At 46.0% G+C, this 20,777-nt stretch overlaps 1 protein-coding gene across 1 annotated transcript in view; it reads left to right on the top strand.

Moving 5' to 3' along the window:
* LOC143658418 (zinc finger protein 536-like) overlaps window positions 1–20,777 on the top strand; it is a 202,709-nt gene that overhangs the window by 48,170 nt on the left and 133,762 nt on the right. The window contains exon 2 of the mRNA XM_077130487.1: window positions 4,043–4,127. The gene's annotated coding sequence lies outside the window, so the exon portion shown is untranslated. The remainder of the gene's footprint in view (window positions 1–4,042; window positions 4,128–20,777) is intronic.

Genomic DNA, 20,777 nt, shown 5'->3' with positions numbered 1-20,777 from the left:
TTACGGCACTGGGTGTCTGTGAGGGTGCACAGTGGGTCCATCACATGCCAGAGTGGACCAAGGCTGCTGGCAGCACCCCCTTTTGCTTTTTGGTCTTGTGTCTCCATAGCTTCCTGTCTGCCCTGCCTACATTCAAAACCCTATCTTCACAGCTTCCCATCCTTTTCCCTCCTCCACTTCCATCAGGGGCATCAGAAATTTCCCAGGCTGTATGGGGTCCCTCTCCTTGCCCTCTTCCCCCACACTTTCCCCTATCTCCTAGCCCAGCCAGTTTTCACTCAGTGCTGAAAATGAATATTGCTGCATATCTCCCTGGCACAATTCCAGTGCCGAAGACCCTCCCTTCTGACCCTAGCAGAGTCTTCTCTCACCCTCTTCTCAGAGTAGCAACCCCCCTGTGCTTCTTTCTGCTCTTAGAAACTGCTCTCCCCATGCCCCATTGCCAGAGCCTCTGAGCCTCTGTCCTACTTCACTTCCATACTTGCCTCCACCGAGGCCTGCTTTCTGCTCCTGCTGAGGGGCTCAGCTCACCCACACTCTCCCCTGCGGGTGCCCCGCCTCTGACATGCTCTCTTGGCGAGCTCCCAGGTCCGTGGCCCCGACTTCCCACACAATTGGCATTTCTGCATCCCGTGAAACCCTGCTGTGCCCCCCGTCTACCACAGGCCTGGCGTACAGGCCCCTTGGCCACTGGGTGCTGAGAAGAGAGTCTGTGAGCCGCTGTGTGGATGGGTTTCCTTAACTCATTCACCCTCAGGTGCTGGGGGCTGAGGATACCTGTTTCTGGGCCTGATCTGCCTTTTAAAGGGGAAGCTGGGGTACTAATAGATAGGGGTCGAATTTCAAGTACTGAAACACATTCGTAGAAGTAGTTTTTTTGGTGGGGTGGCTGTTCTCTTTGCCCCCACATGCCATGCTCTTGCTGCCTTTGCAAGCTGCCTCTCTCACCCTTCCCCTGTGATATGCAGATCGTTGTACCATACGGCGCTTGTGACCACCCTGCACCCACCCCAGGACTGTCAACATAAGGTTCTCATGGGAGACTTGGCTGAGGGGAGACCTCATGTCTGCAGCCTGTGTCTCCTATGCCACTGATTGTATTATCTTGAAGTACAAGTTACTTCCTTGCACCAAAAAAGCTGCTGCTTTCATTGAGGAAGACAGAATTACTGTGCTGGCATTTCCCTTGCTCCCCACCTTGAAATCTAGAGAGCATCCGTGGCCTGATACAGTCACCTTTCCCCGACCCGTAGTGACTGTAGTGACATCAGACTCCACGAGTCCGCTCCTAGTTTGACTGGTTCAGAAAAGGCACAGATGGAATGAACTCAATTTACTTCCCCAAGGTTCCAGCCTGACCTCTAAACGTTGGCTCCCTGCTTTTCTTATAGTAAGTATGTTGAGTTAACCTTGCCATGCCGGGCGGTCACCTTTTGATAATCCTTCTAGTCATTCGGGAGAGTAGCTAGCAGGACACTGCCTCCCGAGGTGGCCTCAGGGCCTGGCACTGGGGCCTTTAATGGTTTAGGGTATCCAACCTGAGGGCCTTACCCCCCATATTACAACTTTCAGGAGCCATGATATTCTTCTGATCAATGGCCAGAAACCAGAGGACAGCCAGGTGTGGAGCTTCCTGAGATAAAATCTCTCCGTGTTCTTCCTGTCATTGGAATTTACAAAGCTTCTAAGTGAACAGCCTCTGGAGAATAGTCTGAGAATTTTGCAAGTCATGAGCTTGGATATAAAATATGAAGCTGCTCCTCCTTTTCTTGTGACCCCTTCACCCCCAAACATAAGGAGTCTTGTGAGTAAAGCAAATAAGTCTGCTCAGGGTCAGAGCCATCCTGGGCCTGGGAACCTGTTCAGCTCAGCGCTGGAACAGAAACTTGAAAAGCAGAGTATATGGTGTTTGTTCTCCATTCTCTAGATTTTCATGTTGAATGATACAGGAAAACACAAAGTGTAAAGAATAATCTGTTGGAGGTGTGTGTGAGAGAGAGAGAGAGAGAGTGAAGGGAGGGGTAGAGAGAGAGAGAGAGAGAGAGAGAAACTTGTAATTTCTTTCCTTGTTGTGAGTGGACTGGTTGAGATGTAAACTTTTGCTATATGCCACAAGAATGGCATGTAAAGATTTGTTTACAAATAGTGGTGTCCCTGCTGCACTCTGAGAAAAACACTTTAGTACACAGTCAGCAAACACCATTTTCATTGCCAGAGATGAATCTTGGAGCTGGATGGAGCATTGTGGGTCTTCAGTTTGAGGTCCAGTCTTTGTGAGCCGGGGCTGCCAATGTGGGCCCTTCCTCCAACTGCCTCTTCTGGCCTCCCATTTGCAGACATCCTTGAACCCATACTGGAATTCCAGCTCTGTAATTTTAGAATTTACCACTTCAGGTTCTGTAAGAAGAGAATCTATCAAGAAGGGACTTTTGTTGGCCCTATAATATCCCTTTTGTAACATGACAAACAAATTAGATTCAGAATGTTGCAGGTCCTGCAGACTGAGCTGGACCCAGGAGTGTGCTGGTGTTAGTGGGTGTGCCCACAGGTTGGGGGTTTGCCTTGTTCTGCCAAGCCAATGGCTCTGAAGCCACTGCGGACCAGTGTCTCAGCTTTTTCTGTGGGCCCGTATCTCATCCGAGCATGCTGTGGTAGATGAGACCATCTAGTCAGGACTCATTTCAGTTATGAAACAGACTGAAAAAGCAAAAAAAAAAAAAAAAAAAAAAATGCAGCTGTCTCCAGAACATCGGAGAGTTCCATCTCCCTACCCCATATTCGTGGCAGACCCTTCCAATATAAAAAATTTAGAGCTGCCATAGCCCAAACAACTCCGATGAGAGGTACGGGAAGATCAAAGGTGATGGTGGAATTATACATAGAAGAAAAGACTTAGCAAAATGAATGCTGAATCTTTAAATTGGTATCTCTTTTAGTCTCCAGTATTTTAGAGCAGCTAGAGGTAAAAACCTAAAATTGTGGAATTGTAACCCATGTCAAAGTCTGAAATATGTTCTACAACTAATTGTGGTTCTGTGCTTGGAAATTTATAACTTTTTCATATGTATGTTATTGTTCACAAAAAAGAAGAAAAAAAGTCGATTGTGATGATAAATAAGTACTTAAATCCTCTAGCCTCCTATATTCTGGAGCAGCTAGAAGGAAAAACATGAAAGGATCGTACAGTAGTCCATGAGAAACTCTGGGATCTGTCCTGTAACCACTTTTTGAAGTGTTTTGAAAACTATTACTTTTTTATTTCTTTGCTTTGTATTTATGTTATAATATACAATAAAAAAAAGTTTTTTTAAAAAAAGCACATCAAACCCATGACAAACTCTGGGATCTGTCCTGTAACTGCTTGTTGAAGAGTGCTTTGAAAACTATTACTTTTTTCTTTCTTTGCTTCATTTATATGTTATATTATACAATAAAAAATTAAAATATATATATATATATAAGCAGCTGCTGCTTTACTGGTCTTGGTTGAGGAGAGAGGACTCTGATTTCAAACACACCATCCCTAAACCTCATTTGTTGGTTCTTGGTTTGACCCATTGAGCACATCCTGCCTTCTGACTGGTCTTGGCCGACTGAAATTTGGAAGGAATTTTGGCCTGTTGTAGGGGGTCTCCTACATCATGGAGGAAAAAACAAACCCATCAGTACCTTCTCAGTTCCTCACTTTCAGAATCTGAGAGAGAGAGGGGTTGGGGAAAGAAAGGAGAGACCTCTTATTTGCTCTCATTTTCTCTTCTGTCCCATCTTCAGAGCACCGTCCCTCTCTCTCTCTCTCTCTCTCTCTCTCTCTCTCTTTTTTGCAGGTGGTAATTTCCCAGTGAAAAGAAGATGAGCAAATTAGGTTGATTGCAAGTGAAGATTACGTATTTCCCATTTTTAAAAAATTGATCAAAGAATTGGGGCTGTAGGTCTATCAAATAATGGTAGACTCCCAACCAACCAAGTACATTTTTGCCTAGGATGAATGCTGCTCATGTGTCTTATTGAAGCCAATGTGTTTGACATTAAAATTTTCTAACAGGTCTTGTTTTTGCAGTTCCTGACCACCACAGCTGTAAGACTGTCCTTCGGCTGGGAGGGAAATCCATTGCTTTAAGACTTTCCTGGTAAGAAGCACGGTTTTGTAGTCTCTTGAAGTGGTGTGTGTCTGTGAGTGTGGGGGATCCAGGCTGTCTTCCTTGGATCTTGTAGACCCCTCTGCTGGGGCTGAGCTCCCCCAGGTGCTCCCTTTTATAGGTGGAAGCTTCTGTGTCCAAAGGTCTCTGGGATCCAGTGTGGGTCCCAGGACTTCCAGGTAGGATGGGCTTATGAGTCTCAGGGTGGGGTCACAGAGGCGGACAACCCTGTGAGGCTGTCTGCTTCCTCTCTTGCTAGACATCCTTAAGAGTCACTTTCCATCAGCCCCCAGAGCTGGCGCTCCGGTGGCCCTGCTGCCACAAACCAATTGACTCCCTTGCAGCTGCATCCTCGGTCCATTCTCCTTTACTCCCCATGGGGTCTGGCCCTGTCTTGGGGGAACCACCTCCCAGAACAGTTCCATATTTTGCATCCCAGACAGACCCGAGCTCACACACTTGGCAATCAAGTGTCTTCCCGGCATAGGAGCTGATGAAAACTTAACATAAAATAAAAAAGCAAGGACAGTGCATGCATTTGATGTCTTTGGCCGCCTCAGCTGAGGCTGCCCCTGATATCTCCATAAACTCCCCCTCGGATCTAATTAGCCAAACCTACCTTCTCCTGACCACGTGCCTCTGAGGTCACCCCATAAACTGGGGAAATTGATAGCAGAATTGTGCACTCAGAAATTAATTTTACATTGTACTGAATATATATATTTTTTATTGTGACTTTATCTTGTTGGAAAGTGCTTGCTTCTGATTTTGTGGATATCACTGACCGTGGATTACTTTTATTTTGGTTTTTACACAACAGTTATATTAGAAATTTGCTGTTTTATTCTTACCTTCTTAGTAAAAATCCTTTTATCACACAATGGGTAATTTATATCCATTACCAGGCCTTTCAATCCTTTTCAGTGGGGCTGTCAGTGCCGTTGGCACAGTAATGATTAATGTGATCTAATAATAGTGTGCCATTATATTACCTTAGTAAAACATGTACCAACATCCTATTCGGATCTACCAAATTCATAGCTTCCTATAATATTTTTGTTGAAAGACAGGATTACTATTTTTCAAAGCTGATTTTCCCCCTTTAACATATTTAATGAAATTCACAATTCTTTGCCTTAGCAGTCGCAGCCATGTGATTGGGCTTGGTGGGTGAACCTTGCCTCCCTTGGCTCTGTTGTGATTTGTCAGGCAAGAGATCTGACGGTCTTGGTGATCTAGTGGGGTGATTACTTTGTTTTTGTTGAGCCTAGGTTGTTGTGGCTTAAAGAAAAAGAAACAAAAAAAGCTGGGTTTCCAGACCCTTCTGATTTGTAATAAGAGAGGTGGGTTTTAGATCAAAAGGCAAAAGAGTGAGTGATTCAGCTCAAAGTTTCTTCCTTTCCTGCCCCTGTTTTATTTTCTGTTCTGTCACCTTCTTCAGTCTGTTGGCAAACACGAAGGGTAACGATGGCCGGTGAAAGCAGCTTCAAGTCACGCATCCAGGAAGGTGCCTTGCTGATCCATCCTTTCCTTCCTCCAGCTTTGGCTTACCCTCTCCAGGTCTACCACAGGGTTTCTCAGCCTCGACATTGCTGGCATTTGAGCCTGGACCACTCTATGCTGTTCGGGGCAGTCCCGTGCATTGTAGGGTGCCTGGTAACATCATCGGGCTCCATTGCTAGATCCTGGTAGCACACTTGCCTCTCATTCCTTGTCCTCCCATCTTGACAACCGAAAGTGTCTCCAGAAATTGTCAAATATCCCCTGAGAGACACAACCCTGGCTCAGAACCACTGAGCTAAGGTGTTGGGGAGATCAGGAGATGTGTTTGGGTTTATGGGAATCTCAATTGGAGTTCTGTAGTTTCATGGTGCTTTTTGGGACATCTGTTGACATTTAGAGAGGAGATGCGTGGATGCTAGCTGCATTCTGTGTCCTTTCCTTGCTGAGATATAGCTCTCTTACTTCTTTCTCCCTCTTCCCCTGTCACAGAATCTGGCCTTAGCGAGGACCAGAGTCTTAGTGTCTTCCACTTAAACCCCATTATAATCCCACTCATGACCGAAAATATTTTACCTTTTCAAAAGGGCTTGAAAATCTGTCAATGAAAGATGACATTATTGCAGCTTGGGCGAGATGTATTCAAACAGTTATACACTCAGATTGAAGTGGGAAGGTTTGTCCTTCTGTCCCAGTGCCTTGGTGACGTAGCTTTAGCCAATGTCTCAGCTCCCACAGCCCCAGAAACCTTCAGCAAGAAAACAAATGGGAAGAAACAGGCTTTGCCCTTGATGACACTCAGCGCTGAAGGCAGCTTGAATATTTGGGCTTCTAAGAGTTGGGGGGTAGGGGAGGAAGGAGAGGTTGTTGAGCACAGGAGAGAGAGAAAGAGAGTTAGAGTGATCCTTGTTTTTGATTCAGAACAAAAATTACTGCTGCAATATTGGCTCAAAGTATGCAATCAACTGAAATCAGGAAAAGTATTTTGAATACAAAATTTATATTGAAATACTTGAATCTTGATACGTGTGCACCCACACATGTGTATATATTTAAATCAAGGGTAGAGAAGATGAGAAATAAAGCTTTTGTCATAAAATATTGCCTGCAGTATTTGCCCTTAGATGATTCTGTCACACTGGAATACATTTTTGTACCATTAGCATTTCCATATGAGATACTCTTGTTTGTTTTTACAGCTGATCCTTGATGATAACAAGTGAGAAAATGGCTCTAATTTACCTTTGTGTTTGAAAGATTTCAAGTACATTGTGATATTTAGCATTGGAAGCCTTTTGGTGACCACTGTCTTCCTTACTAGTTTCTGGTTTGTCACCGCCCATGGGGTAGAGGCTTGTGTGCTTTGTTCAGTGTTATTTCCCCAGTTCCTAGAATGCTGCCTAATGCACAGTAGATGCTCAATAAATCTTTGATGGATGGCTGGAAGGTTGGATGGATGGATGGTTGGGCTCTATTTCAAGTCCTAAGAGAAATCTTAGAGTAGTGGGCCCATGGTCCAAATGAAACCCTACTTTTTTACCATCTCTTTACCCCTTGTCCTCCCAAACATATTTTTAATCTCAAGATGGCATGTTATAGCAAGATGTTATCATTATGTCTTCTTTCCAGTTCGCTTTTCAAAATAGAAAAAGGAAATATGTCCAGCATGTGCTAAGCAGTGCCTGAAAACTGAAACCACATGGATGTACTGCAAAAAAAATCTTTAAAAATCCTCAAGGGTATAGGTGTTGGGACTGAAGACATGGAGGCAAAGTAGGGAAAAGGGACTTCTCTCTAAATGGGACATGGGCAAGGATATTTTGGGGTCAAAAGACTTCCCAAGCAGACAACGTGGAAAGACTCTCCTTTCCCTTAGCAAGATTCTGTAATTTGCTGTGTATTTCCTGTTCGTTTGGGGTCGTGCTTGGTGTCTATGGGACAGTCACTACTCAGCCATATGGGTCAGCCATCTTGAGGAGATAGGCAGAGACTCTGGGGGTCCTAAGGCCAGCCATGGCGTGTGCAAAGGACCAGTGTATTGGGAAATTTATTTCCAGCCATAGGGATGGTCAAAATCCTTGACTTTTAAATTATTATACAATGAACATCATGGCAGTGCCATCAAAAAATAATGAAAAGAGATAAATGACTGTTAAACCTGGCAACCAATAGCAAGGTAACCTGCACAGGTTCTGGAAGCAAATTACCTGGATGGATTCTTGATTCCACCATTCTATAGTTACATGACTATGTGTCAAGTCACTTTACTTCAAGTATTGGTTTTCTCATCTCTAAAATGGGAACGACTGTAATGACAATACAGAAGATTACATGGGTAATGTGTGTGATGTGCTTAAAGCAGTTCCTGTCTCAAGGCAGGCACTGAATAAATGTGTGTTACTGTTATTTTCCTTTTCTCTGTTTGGTCCTAATTTGTTTCTTCTTCCCTCTTCATTCAAGATTAATGGACATATAGGCCATTTTCAGGTCTTCTCTCTTTAGGCTCATACCCAAGCTAAGAAACCTAAGATGTTGCCAGGCATGTGGTCTTCCAGGTACCCCCCAGGGAATTGTTTTCTTAGTTTAGAGAACCTCAGAGATGGTGGTGAGATCCCTAAGTCAGCTTCCTCATGTGAAGGAGCTTTGCTGACAGGCCACTGGGGGTCTGGGATTTATTTGGTGTTTGGGGAGCACATTCCTTGGATGGATGCCACGTGGTCATGCTGGGTGGGAAGAGGCAGCTGTTAAGAGGGAAGGGGAGGCTCTTGTGGTTCACTTCTACCCCTGTGCAAATAAGAGTGCTTTGCGTCATGGCCCAGCTTTATATTTTTAGCTTCCACTGAAATGTAATGTTTTGCTTTGGTTTATTATGTATGCAAGTATATTGCTGATAAATTACATGTATAATTGTACCATCATAACCATTGCTAGTCAGCAACAACATGTAATTAAACTCACCCTTGTAGTCATTGAACTTTTCCAGCCCTGACGAGATCACTGACCACTCTAAGGAGGGATGTGCCTCCATGTGTGAGCTTGCAAGTGTCTGCATGGCCTCGCTGCCCCACCTGGCCCTCCGGGCACCCCAGTGCGCCCAGTGCATGTCCACCCTTGCACGCTGGAGGGTTCCCTTTCAGCAAGGGTTGGATGGCCAGGGCTGGGGACCCAAGAGTGAGTAAATCTTGCAGGTGTCTTCATTTGCTTCGGAGCCTTCTTTTTCACTAATGACTCCAATATCCCTTCCACTTAGTTTCCTTATTCTTTGACTGTTTACTTTGCTTGTCCTTATGCCCTTCACTAGGGGTTGCCAAACTATGGCCCATGGACCAAATCCAGCACATGGCCTGTTTTCGTGCAGACTGTGAACGGCTTTTACATTTTTAAACAATTGAAAAAAGTCCAAAGTAAAATAACGTTTTGTGTCACTTGAAGATTATAAGAAATTTGTATGGGGTGCACAGGTGGTTCAGTGATAGAATGCTCATCTTCCATGCAGGAGACCCGGTTTCAATTCCCAGTCTGTGCACTCCATTCCCCAACCCCCCACCCCACGCAAAAAAAAATTTCAACAATAGTGCTGCAATAACGGAATACTCACATGGTGAAAGAATGGAATATAACTCCCACCACACAGCATACAAAAAAAAATTAGTGATATTCCAATTTTTTGTATCCATTGATAAATTTTCATTGAAATGTAGCCACTCTCATTTATTTATACATCATCCATGGCTACTTACACCACCTAATGGTAGAGTCCAGTAGTTGGGTCAGAGACCAGTAGTGTACAAAACCTAAAATGTTTCCCATCTGGCCCTTTGCAGAAAAGGTTTGCAGACTCTGCCCTTTGGTAAGGGCTTTATTCTCTCTATCTTATCTAAACCACTTTGCAGATTAAGAAACTGAGGTTTAGAGAAGATGAATAACTTGTACAAGTCACACATCAGGATCCACCTCCCTGTTCCTGGGACTCCCAACCTTGAACTTTTCCTCACCACTTTTAAGCACTTCAGGTAGGGTTTTTTGATTAGCCTGAGGTCAGGTACTAGTTGAAAAAAAAAACCCTGTATTATTCTAAAATATGAAGTTGTTATTAGGAGGGGAAATGAATTAAGGGAGAGGGTGAAGATGGGAAGATGGGTGAGCTTCCATTATTTCTTCTATTTCAGTGCTAAGGACTATGCCTGCAGGGTTAGAGGAAAAGCTAAGCCTGTCAATAATGTCTTCTTGTATTAAAAAAGTGAGTTACCCCATAACCCCGAGGAAAGGAAGCCAGCACAGATTGAGTCTTCCTCCTTCATTCTTTGACCACACAGTGTTTGGGCTGAAACCCAGGGTAGATTTCTTTGACCAGCCCCAAATCCCTTTCTCCTTTGCTTCTCGGTTCTGAAGGTCTGTTGGCACATTGTTGCTGGTGAGGGACTAAATCATTTTCTCTCTCTGCTTCCTCCTCTCTTCATCCTCCTCTCCCTCCTCCATCCTCCAGGTCTTTAACTGATGTGAGGGGTTGGCACCAGGAACCTTCTGATATTGCTTAATGCAGAGGACAAAACATGGGTCTTTATTTGTTCTTTCTTCAATGGAGAGAAAGGTCTGAGTTGATTTTTCATATTTGTTTGGATTATGGAAATCATCTTTCCATCCAAGTACTTAAGAGTGTTGGAGTCTCCAGGGAACAGTTGGTCTTGAGTCCATCTCAAGCAAACAGACTGTGGTTTGCCTTTCATGTGTGGAAATATAGGACATTTCTCCTCAGAAACTACTGTATTTCAACAATGGGCTTGAAGTGGTTGTGGTGAGATGCACAGCAATGTTTTTCATGAACTTCTGGCTGTAGGTTAAGTTCAGCAGAGCTGGACTCTTACTCTTACAGTTTTCTGGCTCAGTTCATTTTGCACAAAGGAAAGTATAGTAATCTCAGTTGTAGGGTGATAATATGATCAGCATATTAGCACATTGCAGGAAATATAGCAGTGACTTTGAATTTTGAGGATCATCCTTAAAAATTGGTGGTGTGGCCTCAAGCAAGGGTCCTGCACCTAGTAGATGCATGGAAAATATTTGAGGAATGAATTACCCTGACAATTGCTTTGTGCTTGAGAATAAGTGGGAGAAATGCATAATAACAAGTGTCCATGTGTTTTGGAAATGCGGCTATCTATGACTTTTTCTGCTTGAAGATTCAGATTGGGTCATGGCTTGGTCTTGGTCTCCACCTGCCCAGTAGGTAATGGCATCCTGGTCCTTAAATTCATTTGACCTTGCTCTGGCTGTCCCCTTCTCTCCATCTCTGCCAATGAGCCACTGAGCCTTTATCCAGGGTCCTTGTTCTCGGACTTGGTGAATGGGATGTCTTATGACATTGAGGAGCTTACTGCCCAGAAGGGAGGGAACTATGCCTGGAGAGGGTGGAGCGTGTGTGTTTGTGTATGTGTGTGTTTTGTGAGGAGGGAGTAGTGTGTTGAATTTTCCCTACCTCAAAGATATTTTGATGGTCTTCCAGAAATTCTGCAGGAAGATAATAAAGTCTTCCTTGCCTTAGCTTTCCTGTGTTCATACATGTGGATTGTTTCATGTCTTAAAATGGTTAATAGCACAAAACAATGCTCTTTTGAGTGACTTGACTTCAACAGTATAGCTTCTGTTCCTTAACAAAATATAACTTGAGATAACATTGATGCTAAAAATGTAAGTATGGCATATTCTGGAATCATTCACCAAATTTCTGTCTCTCCTCTCCAGGCCCTACTGTACACACATCTATGCTTAAACATGAATTCAGTGTTTCTAGAAATGTGACAGCCTAAATATTATCTGGCCCCAATAAAAAGACAGCAAATGGCAAATGCCTCAGCTGACAGCCATGACTCCCTCACTCATTCCTTGGAACGGGTTTGGGGGTATGTAGAAGGCCCAGTGGGGGTCCCAGCTGGCTCCCCCCACCTCAGACACCTTTCAGGTCCCATTTCGTGAGATGGGTCAGTCTCCGTCCCCGTCTCCTCCCCCGACCTCAAGGCTGAAGGCTGGGAGAAGGTTCCGAGGGAAGGTTAGGGCACCCATGCAGGGATGGAGCTTGGGTGGACCTTACTGAGGCCCCCTTCAAATCTCAGACCTGCTGCCTTTGAGCTGGGTGGCCTTGGGGAGGCTTCAGACCCATGCAGCCTCAGGTGCCCACCTGGAGGGTGAGTTGTTTGGACCTCATGGTTCTAAGGTTTTACCTGGGTCTTAAATAGAGTGCCTAGATCTGGGTCTCAGTTTCTTACATACAGAAACCCTGGGGATTTTGGTCACTTGCAGGTTCCCACTGAGGAGGTCTGTGGGACTAGAGATCCTGCTGCTGCTGCTGGTCCCAGGACACACTTTGGGAAAACCACTGGATGGTGGTTTTCAACCGGGGCTGCCAGTTAGTCACCTGGGAAACTTTTAAAACCCACTAAAACGTGGGCCCCACCCCAGAGCAATCAAACCAGAGTCCCCTGGGGGGTGGGTGCTCAGGTCTGTGAACCATCGGGGCACTGCCCTGGCTCTCAAACTCGAGGGGGCCTCAGAATCGCCGGTGATGGTTAAGACACTAGTTTGGGCCCCAACTCAGACTTTCTAATTCTGAAGACCTGAAAGCAGAGTCTGGGCAAGAATTTGAGTTTCTAAGAAGGCGACACTGCTCTGCTCCAGGCATTGCACCTTGAGCACCTCTGGTCTAATACAGTCAAGGCAGTTGGTGGTCAATAAACATGGAGCAGGGAGCAGGAGGCTCCAGGCTGCACCAACCCGTACATCTAGGGTCACCTCTGCAAGCGTCTGTTTCACACACTGAGCTCTCTTTTTTTTTTTTTTTTTTTTTTTTTTTTTTTTTTTTTAAGGAAAGACAGAGAGAAGGAAGGAAGGATAGAAGGAAGGAAGGAAGGAAGAAAGGGAAACATTTTTAAACATTTTCTTGTTTTTATTGTATTCTGTTTCTCCGTTTTTGTTACATGGGCTGGGGCCGGGAATCGAACCGAGGTCCTCCGGCATAGCAGGCAAGCACTTTGCCCGCTGAGCCACCGCGGCCCGCCCACACTGAGCTCTCTTGATGGGCTTTCATTTGAAAAAAGGTTTGTGGGCAGAAAACCCTCTTAAGTGAGGCAAGATTTTTAATCATGGAAGGTGCATGTTCATTTGGCAATGAGAAGAAAACCAGGAAAAAGCTCTTCATTCATCCTCGTTGCCAGATGCAGCTGTTTTGCCCTGAACCTGTTCTGCCTTACAGTAAGGTGGCTCCATCTTGCTCTCTGAATACAAAGGTCCCCCGGGGCCTGGTGTTGGGCAGCTCAGCTCTTGGTGAAATCAACTGTGGGTAGCTGCCTGTGGACACCAGTGCCGACCCGTCCTGGTTTTACACACGTGGTATCATGGAATCCTCTGAAGGACCTCGTGACATAAGTACTGTGGTTGCCCCATTTTAGAGACTGGTACTTGATGCTGCCTCCCCGCATAGAGAAAAGCAGCACCACTGAGACCAAAGGGACGAGAGGACTGGGGTTGATAGGACAATGGAGTGTGGCCCAAGGTTTTGACTAAGGTGGGGCTTTGGGAAGAGGGCGAAACAGCCTGGCCCCCTTAAGGCCAGTTGCCCCCCCTGCCTGGATAATGAGGCTGGTCTATCAACAGTGCTCAGAGCCCCTGCTGCCCACAGCAGCCAGCCCTCAGATGAGACCTCTGGGGCTGTCCTTTTGCTGTCAAAAGTCCCTGCTTGGCCAAGGTCTCCTGGTGAAACTGGCCAAGGTGTTCCTCTTGCATGAGAGAGCGGTCCCTGCTCAACCCTTGATTGGGCAAAGGTGTCTGGGAGGGGGCTCTGGGAAGCAGCCAGGAAGAGAGGAGGATCTCCCCAGGGGCCAGGACCCACTCTACGGCTGCTGCCTCTCACTGCAGAGGGCCGGTGCGGCCGCCTTCAGCTGCTGTCTGCTCCCAGCATCCTGGGGGATTGGAGATGTGTCCAACCTGGAGGCTCCTGCTGAGACGTCATGTTAGAGCTAGTGCTTCTGCCTGTTCCCTTGATGTGCTCATGTCAGAGGTGGGGGCTTCCCTGATGAAGGAGGCACAGACAGGTGTGGTCATCTGAGTGGCCTCCAGGGCCTGGGTAGGGGTGGGGTATGGGGGAGGCGTCCTTTGGCCCTCATTGGAGCCGCCTGCTGTCATCCTTGCTCTTGCACTGGGTTCCCCTGCGTGCCCCAGGCTGGTGTCTGGCTGTGGAGGGGAAGGCCTGGGAGCAAAGTTTACTGATGAGGTGTCTGAGATGCCCCGCAGCCAGTGTGAGCCCCGGGCTTAGGGAAACCCATTCACTGGCCAGACCTCACTGCTTCCTCTGCATCTCATACTGAGACCCTCCCTAAGAGATTTTCTAATGTCTCTTGAAGGCTGAAGCTCAGTCAAGCCCATGCATCTTCCTTCAGTTTGTCAGTGCTCCATCTTCAACTTGCAATGAGATGGATCTAACAAAAAACCGATTTGGAAACTACAGTGACATTATTACCAAAGTATTTCTAGATGCAATTTTATAATCTCTTAGTATGCCTGGCAATACTAAGAGTTTACATTCAGTTTAACGGAATTTCTTCTTAAGTGCCTTTCTTAATAGAACATGTCTGACCCTAAGCCACTTCTTTTTTGAACCCTTGAGGGTTTTATTACTGAACTTTAAAAAAAGATTGTTCGATTCAGATGGCTGACATGTTCTTGTAAGAGAGGAGATGAACCTTTCTCTCCCAACAGAGAATCTGATCTGAACTCCCAGGGGAAGTGGGGAGTGGTGGGGGTCCTGTCCTTTTTGTAAGGTGACGTGAGGATATAGCTGATGTGCTCTCTTTGAAGGACTGGAAATGCAGGTATTCTCTTAGAATTTGTAGAGAGGATGGTAAAGGAGTGTACATGTGCTGGGGTGAAATTCTCCCCCAGGCAGGGTGAGGTTAAGTGAACAGCCCATCTGTTCATATATATCATATATGTTCATCTTTGTCATATATATAATATAGCACAGGGAGCTCAGGTGCCGGGCAGTGGGATCTTGCTGGACTTGGAAAGAGTGTCTTTTAGGAGTGGAGTTTTCCCCAAAGACCACATGCCCTTCTTTAAGGAATCCCACTAGGTCCTCCCCAGCATTCTATTCCCTTTAGACTCAGGGGCTAATTTTGGACACCCATTAGTGAAGACATCACTGTATGTCTTCGAGTCAAGTCTAGGCCCTTTGTTGCATCTGGACCAGGAGAGGTATATCCAAAATATTCCCCTGTGGGTCACACCCCACGTGAGTTTTTTGGACACTGTGCCCCCTCTTTACCTTGTTACTGTGCCCTCTTTTTACCTTGCTACATGTGTAGAGAACCATGAAAGAGTGGGTTGGGCATGGCCAAGGTTGGGAGCTGGAGCTTCATACCTCATGCAGGGCTTCTCAGGGGAGGCTGGGCTCTGTCTGTCACCCCACGATGAGTTTTTTTAGTATGGATTCTGCTGGTGGCCATTTGAATGAGGGTTCCTTAAGCACCCAACGCAGGAATGGGAATCCTTGCGGGAGCCCAGGGCCATCGCAAACCTTTGTCAAATCATGGAAGAGGAGTTTTCTGACTCCTTCATTCTGTTTCATCCCTAGAAACTTTTCTTTTGGAATCTGGGAGTTTTGAGAACAGGGAACATAGGACATGTTCTAGTTTCTTGGGCTGTGCAAGCAAATACCATACGAGGGGTTGGTGTAAGCGGTGGGAATTTAATGGTTCACGGTTTTGCAGTTAGGGAAACATCCAAATCAAGGCGTCTTTAAGGCAGTGTTTTCTCCCCAAAGGCTGTGGGATTCTGGAGCTGGCTGCCAGCAGATCCTCAGTCCTGGGCTCTTCTGTCATGTAGCAATGCCCATGGCGGCCTCTCCTGGCGTCTCTGTTCTCTTCCGGGTGCTGTTAAATTTCGACTTCTGGCTGCTCCCTCTGTGGCTTTCTCTCTGTCTGAATTTCATTCTGTTCGTAAAAGACTCTAGTTAATAAGATTAAGACTCATCTTGATTGGGTTGGGCCACCCCTTAACTGAAGCAACCTCATCACAATGTCCTACTCACCATGGGTTCGCACCCACAGGCATGGGGTCAGTCTAAGAAGATGTTTTTTTCTGGGGTGCACAGGGCTCCAAACCACCACAGGACAGCAGCAGTTTAGGAACTGCTGGTAAAACTTGTTTCAAGTGCAGATTCCCAGGCCCCAGGCCCGGAGGTGTGTTGTTCCCAAAGCAGCCGGGCCTCTTCATGTCTCACAACCTCCTCTGCCAGTACAGGTGGTCCTGGGCTTATGTGAACACGGAACCTAAAGAGCCAAGTGGGTGGACGGTGCCCCAGCCGGACCGCAGAAGCCTGGTTCTGGTAGCCGCCTTCTTAATTCTCAGAGGACTGACATGAGGGAAAACATTTTGAGTTCCTGGACCTCGATTTTCTCAACAATATAGAGGGAAATTAGGTCTGTATGATTCCCAAGAGTCCCTCTAATTCTGAACTCCTAGTGCATCAAGAACATTCTGCTTTTTAGGCCTGGCAAGTTACATTTTGCACTGAAGGGGGCCTGGAAAAGAAAAAGAATTGTCAGCGAGACAGAGTGGGCTTTGCGGCATGAGGCCGGTGTGACCGAGGCAGCCTCCATGAAAGAAATGTTTGCATTTATAGAAATCACATATTTTAATCACCCTGGGTGCTCCCTGAATAAAAAATTATAATCTTCTGTAAATTATGAATACCTTGAAACTCACAAATTCTATGACTTTTGTGATTGGCAACACTAAATGGCAACAGCTCATTTAAATAGGCAACATCTGGACATTATTATTTTTAGGGATTTTTTTTTCATCTGTTGATTTAGAAATCTGGGGCCTTTATGAATCTTGCATGAATATTCTTTTATATTCACATCTACCATCAAGACACAAAGAGATAGCCAAAAAATATCGCCCAGTGATTCTTTGATGCAATGCATGTGTTTTTTAAACAACAAACCCATTGTGGCTGAAAGGAGATACGACGTCGGCTGCTTGTGAGTGTAGGTGGGAAAGCAGCTTGATCTTTCCAGGGCCGGAATCGCCTGACAAGGCAAAGCCCTGGTCGGGAGAAGGTTTTGATTTTATATGTAATGATGCAATGTTTTAAAAAAACAACATAATTTTGAACTGATGAGATCGGGATATGGTGTTCACTATTTCTCAGAATGATCCAATTTAGAACAATGTATTCTGAGCAGGTTTGGTAAAAATAGAAGATCTATCATCCCGGGGTGTAAGATAATGCATTAATTTTTATGAGTGAGTTATGAAGATGTACAACTCGGTTAAGAGTTAGGATAAACATAATATTCCTTAATTAATCCATTATGCCATGGTACACATGTGCCATTTTTATTACCTTAAAGATGAAAAATGTCAAAAAAGGAAATTGCTGCTTTTTTATATCAAAAAAGCCTTTTTTGAAAAATCATAAAATGTCTAATCCAATTCACCGTATAATACTAATGAGCTTAACAAGCCATCTCTATGCGCAGTTTAGGATAAAAGGTCATCAGTTTCTGGCAGTCAAATTCCAGTACTTTTTTTAGATGAGCCAAAACCTTTCAGTACCAAATATCGGAAATGGCATTCGTGATAGGAGGTGATATTAATAGCTATTTGTTATTACCAAGTTTGAGAAACCCTCCCCACCTTTTCTCAATTTTGCGGTCTCAGGTGCCAAGAGCATTTGGGGAGTTTGGGCATTTTTCACCCCGCATCTGCTTCACTTGCTCCCCAGCCCTCTTCTTGGCAGTACTGAACAGGGCCCATGCACATACAGAGGTTGGTGCTCGAAACCACCTTTAATTTCCTCAAATCTCCCTGAATCCCGTACCCCCTTATTTTCCGGCATCTCTCTGCTCTCCAAGCATGGGCTCCTTGCTCTCATCTGAATTGGTGCCCCCTGCACGCTATTTCTTTGTCTCGTCCTAGAGGTTTGGAGGCATTTCGCCGGCACCTTCGGCTGCAGTGTACACAGGCTGGCGGCGGCTGGCCTTGTTATGGAAAAGAATTGCCCGGTGGGTTGAGGAAATGGCCAACAGTGGACTAGAATCATGAAGCTGAAAGTAATATTGCCGACTGGAGGTCATTTTTCCCAACTGAGGGGCAATAGTTTGCCACTATAAACTGCACATTGCAGTCAGTATATGTTTTATTAAACCATTTAAGGAACTTGGGAGCCATTTCATTTAAACTTCTTGCTTGATGTAGCTCAGGGCAGAGCCCTGAGAAGCTCACAAAAGGGGCCTGGAGTAATTTGCAGGAGAAATGCCCCTGTGCCTGCAGGATGCATGGCAATCAGAGGAGCTGGCCAGGGCTGTTCTAAGGGGGGTGACTCCCCAGGACCCTAGAACTCCCCAGCTCTTGAGAGCTCAGGTGAGGAAGGGAACGCGCTGTGGGTTGTGTTTGTGTGTGAGTGTGAATCTCCAGGTTCTAGTCCCAGCTCTGCCGCTCATTAGCTCTGCCTCTTGGCCATGCCTCTCAGCCTCTCTGGGGCTGCTTTCTCTGCTGTGAGATGTGGGGGTCGGATTTGGTGTGTGAGGTGGGGTCCACTCCAGCGTCAGCATTTCGATTAAGTACTGGATTGTCAGGGGTCATCTCTGGAATTGTGGCTCTACCTGGCACATTGGGACGTCCTCCTTTGTCCCTGCCAGGACTGAGAAGTCATTCTGGCGGTGGACATTTGGATATGCTCAGGGGACAGGTGAGTGCATGGGTTCTGAGCAAAGAGCAGGGAAACTGGCAACAGCAGCTTTCATGCCAAACATAAAAAAAAGTCTCGTCTGCTGATGCTTTTGTGTCCAAGGAGGTGGGAAACTAAGGCGAGTGACCTGGACCCTGCTGGCTGTGGCTCGCTGCGCAACTCACTGGGCCTCAGTTATCCTGCCTGCAAAATGGGTGTGGAGGTGGCAGTGATGATGATGCCATCATCACCCCCTGCCTGCAAAGGTGCAATGAATGAGCCTTGCCAGGTGCAAAGTGCTATAGAAATGATGGTTTTGTCATTTTGGATAACTTCGTGTCAGGACTGAGATCCAGGGTCTCCCCCTGAAAAGTATACCTGTGGATTCTGTATTCATATCTTAAGCCTGTGAATGAAGGAACTATGAGATGTGATAGTCTTTATCTTTAAAAGTAATTAACTGGATGGAATCAGGTATTTTGGGCTTCTCAGCCCTAACCGGTGGTCTTTAGTAGGTGGCCTTATTCTACAAAGTTATATAACCAGATCTTTGGTCTAATTGGTAACTATATTTAGGAGGTAGAGAAATATGTGAGCTATTCGTTTTGATTAAATTTTTTATTATGCACTCTGCATTTGGATTGACAACTATTAATATTAAAGAGCTTGGCCAAATTGAAATTTGTATTGCTGGAGAGACTTAAATATAATGTATGATGCTGAAAAAAAAAAAAAAAAAGACCAGGGACTGTGGGAATCACCAGGCTGGGTGCAGACAGGTCCCTGCCAGGGGCTTATGTGTGCTGGGTAAATCCAGTCCCACCTGTTACTGAAGAGGGGGAGAGTGCCGTGGCTCCAAAAATCTCTGTCAAGATATCAGCAATTGAGGTCCTTTCCTAGAGAAGGTGCTAAATAAAGATGGAGGGCACGTTTTAGCATATTATACAAATAATCTTTTATAATAACTGTTTGTATACAATATTTTCTCCAGCACTAATAAGAAGGTTTGGGGGTAAGACAGAAAGAGTCATTTGAAAATAGGATGCATGTATCACCAGCGTAATGATGAAAAATAGGGATCTCGGATTTTTCAGAAGCCTGAAGCAGATTGTATTGGTTTTTCTGTGATTTCTCTGTCTATCCTGCACATGGGAGAACTCATGTCCACCTCCTGTGGGGTAGACTCTAGGACCAGGTGGGAGCCCCAGTGCTAGCTCTGCTGGGGGCAAGCCCTGGGACTCAGACCCATGATTTCTTTGGGTCCCAGGGGCTCTGTCCCTTCTATCAGTGACTGTGACCCTGCACAGCATGCTAGATCGTCACATGCAGGTTCCTAGAGCCCAGACAGGGCAAGTGACATCTTGACTACAAGGCTTCTAGGTGACAGCATTGGGACTAGAGCTTGGCTTCAGAACTGTTGGACACAGCTTGTGGGACACTCTTGAGGGGAAGGGCAGATGCTGTACCCCCACCCCCCACCTTACCAACATTTTAAAGCAAAGTTGTGGCCTTTTGATTGAGTGGCAAAGTTGTCTAGTGTTGTCTTCATTTTTTTTGGCAGATATTCATTAAACACCATACTATGGGAGTCAGGAGGTAAAAAGAGAAAAATGTCCCCACCACAGGGGAGTTTATAGTCCACTGGGGAAGAAAAAGTACATAGTTAGTGACTATTGCAAAGAATGGGAAATGCTGGCCTTTTCCTCTTTAGCTGGTCAGGTCTGGTGAGCTGCTCCTGGTGCATCCAGGGTGGGGAAGGGGTGGAGGTGGGAGGGGTGAGGGGAGCAGCAGCCTACAGTCTGGGGAGGGGGAGGACCAGCTGGGGAACAGATCAGTTTCATGGGAGGGTGCAAGGGGTACTGGGGAACGTGGCAAGGTGGACTGGGGATGGGTTGGCATTGCAGACTGAGGGCACAGCAGGAGGAAAGACCCCAAAGGTAGAGGTGCTTGGGTATGAGGACCAGCTAGCTGGGTGGCTTGTGGGCTGCACCCGCCCAAGGGCTGATCCTTAACATCTTTTTAATTTGAATGCTTCTGATTCAGGCACACACGGTGTACCTTGCCATAGCTCTCCTCACTCACAGTTCGTGCCACTGGCTTCTCTTATTAATTTGCATCACCTACCTGGCCCCTGTAGCACTTCGTGTTGCAACCTGCCTTCGTATGCACCTAAACAATAAGTTAGGCTGCCGGGGAGCAGGGACAGCTCCAGAGTTCGGGATGGGAAGGTGAATTTGGGGAAGGGGTCAAGCCAGCAGCAGGAGGGACTTGTTGGTAGGCTGCTGTAGGAGTCCCAGGGAGATGGATGAGGTGTGGAGCGGGCGGGCACCCATAGGGCGCTATCACTCAAGAGGCATGTCCTGAGCCTTAACACTGACCAAGATCCTTTACTCCAGAGTCAAGAGAAGCAAAGC

Source organism: Tamandua tetradactyla, chromosome 16 (genome assembly GCF_023851605.1).
Source record: "Tamandua tetradactyla isolate mTamTet1 chromosome 16, mTamTet1.pri, whole genome shotgun sequence".
Classification (NCBI taxonomy): domain Eukaryota; kingdom Metazoa; phylum Chordata; class Mammalia; order Pilosa; family Myrmecophagidae; genus Tamandua; species Tamandua tetradactyla.
Note: the sequence above shows the minus strand (reverse complement) of the source record. Positions and strands in the feature narration are given on the sequence as shown.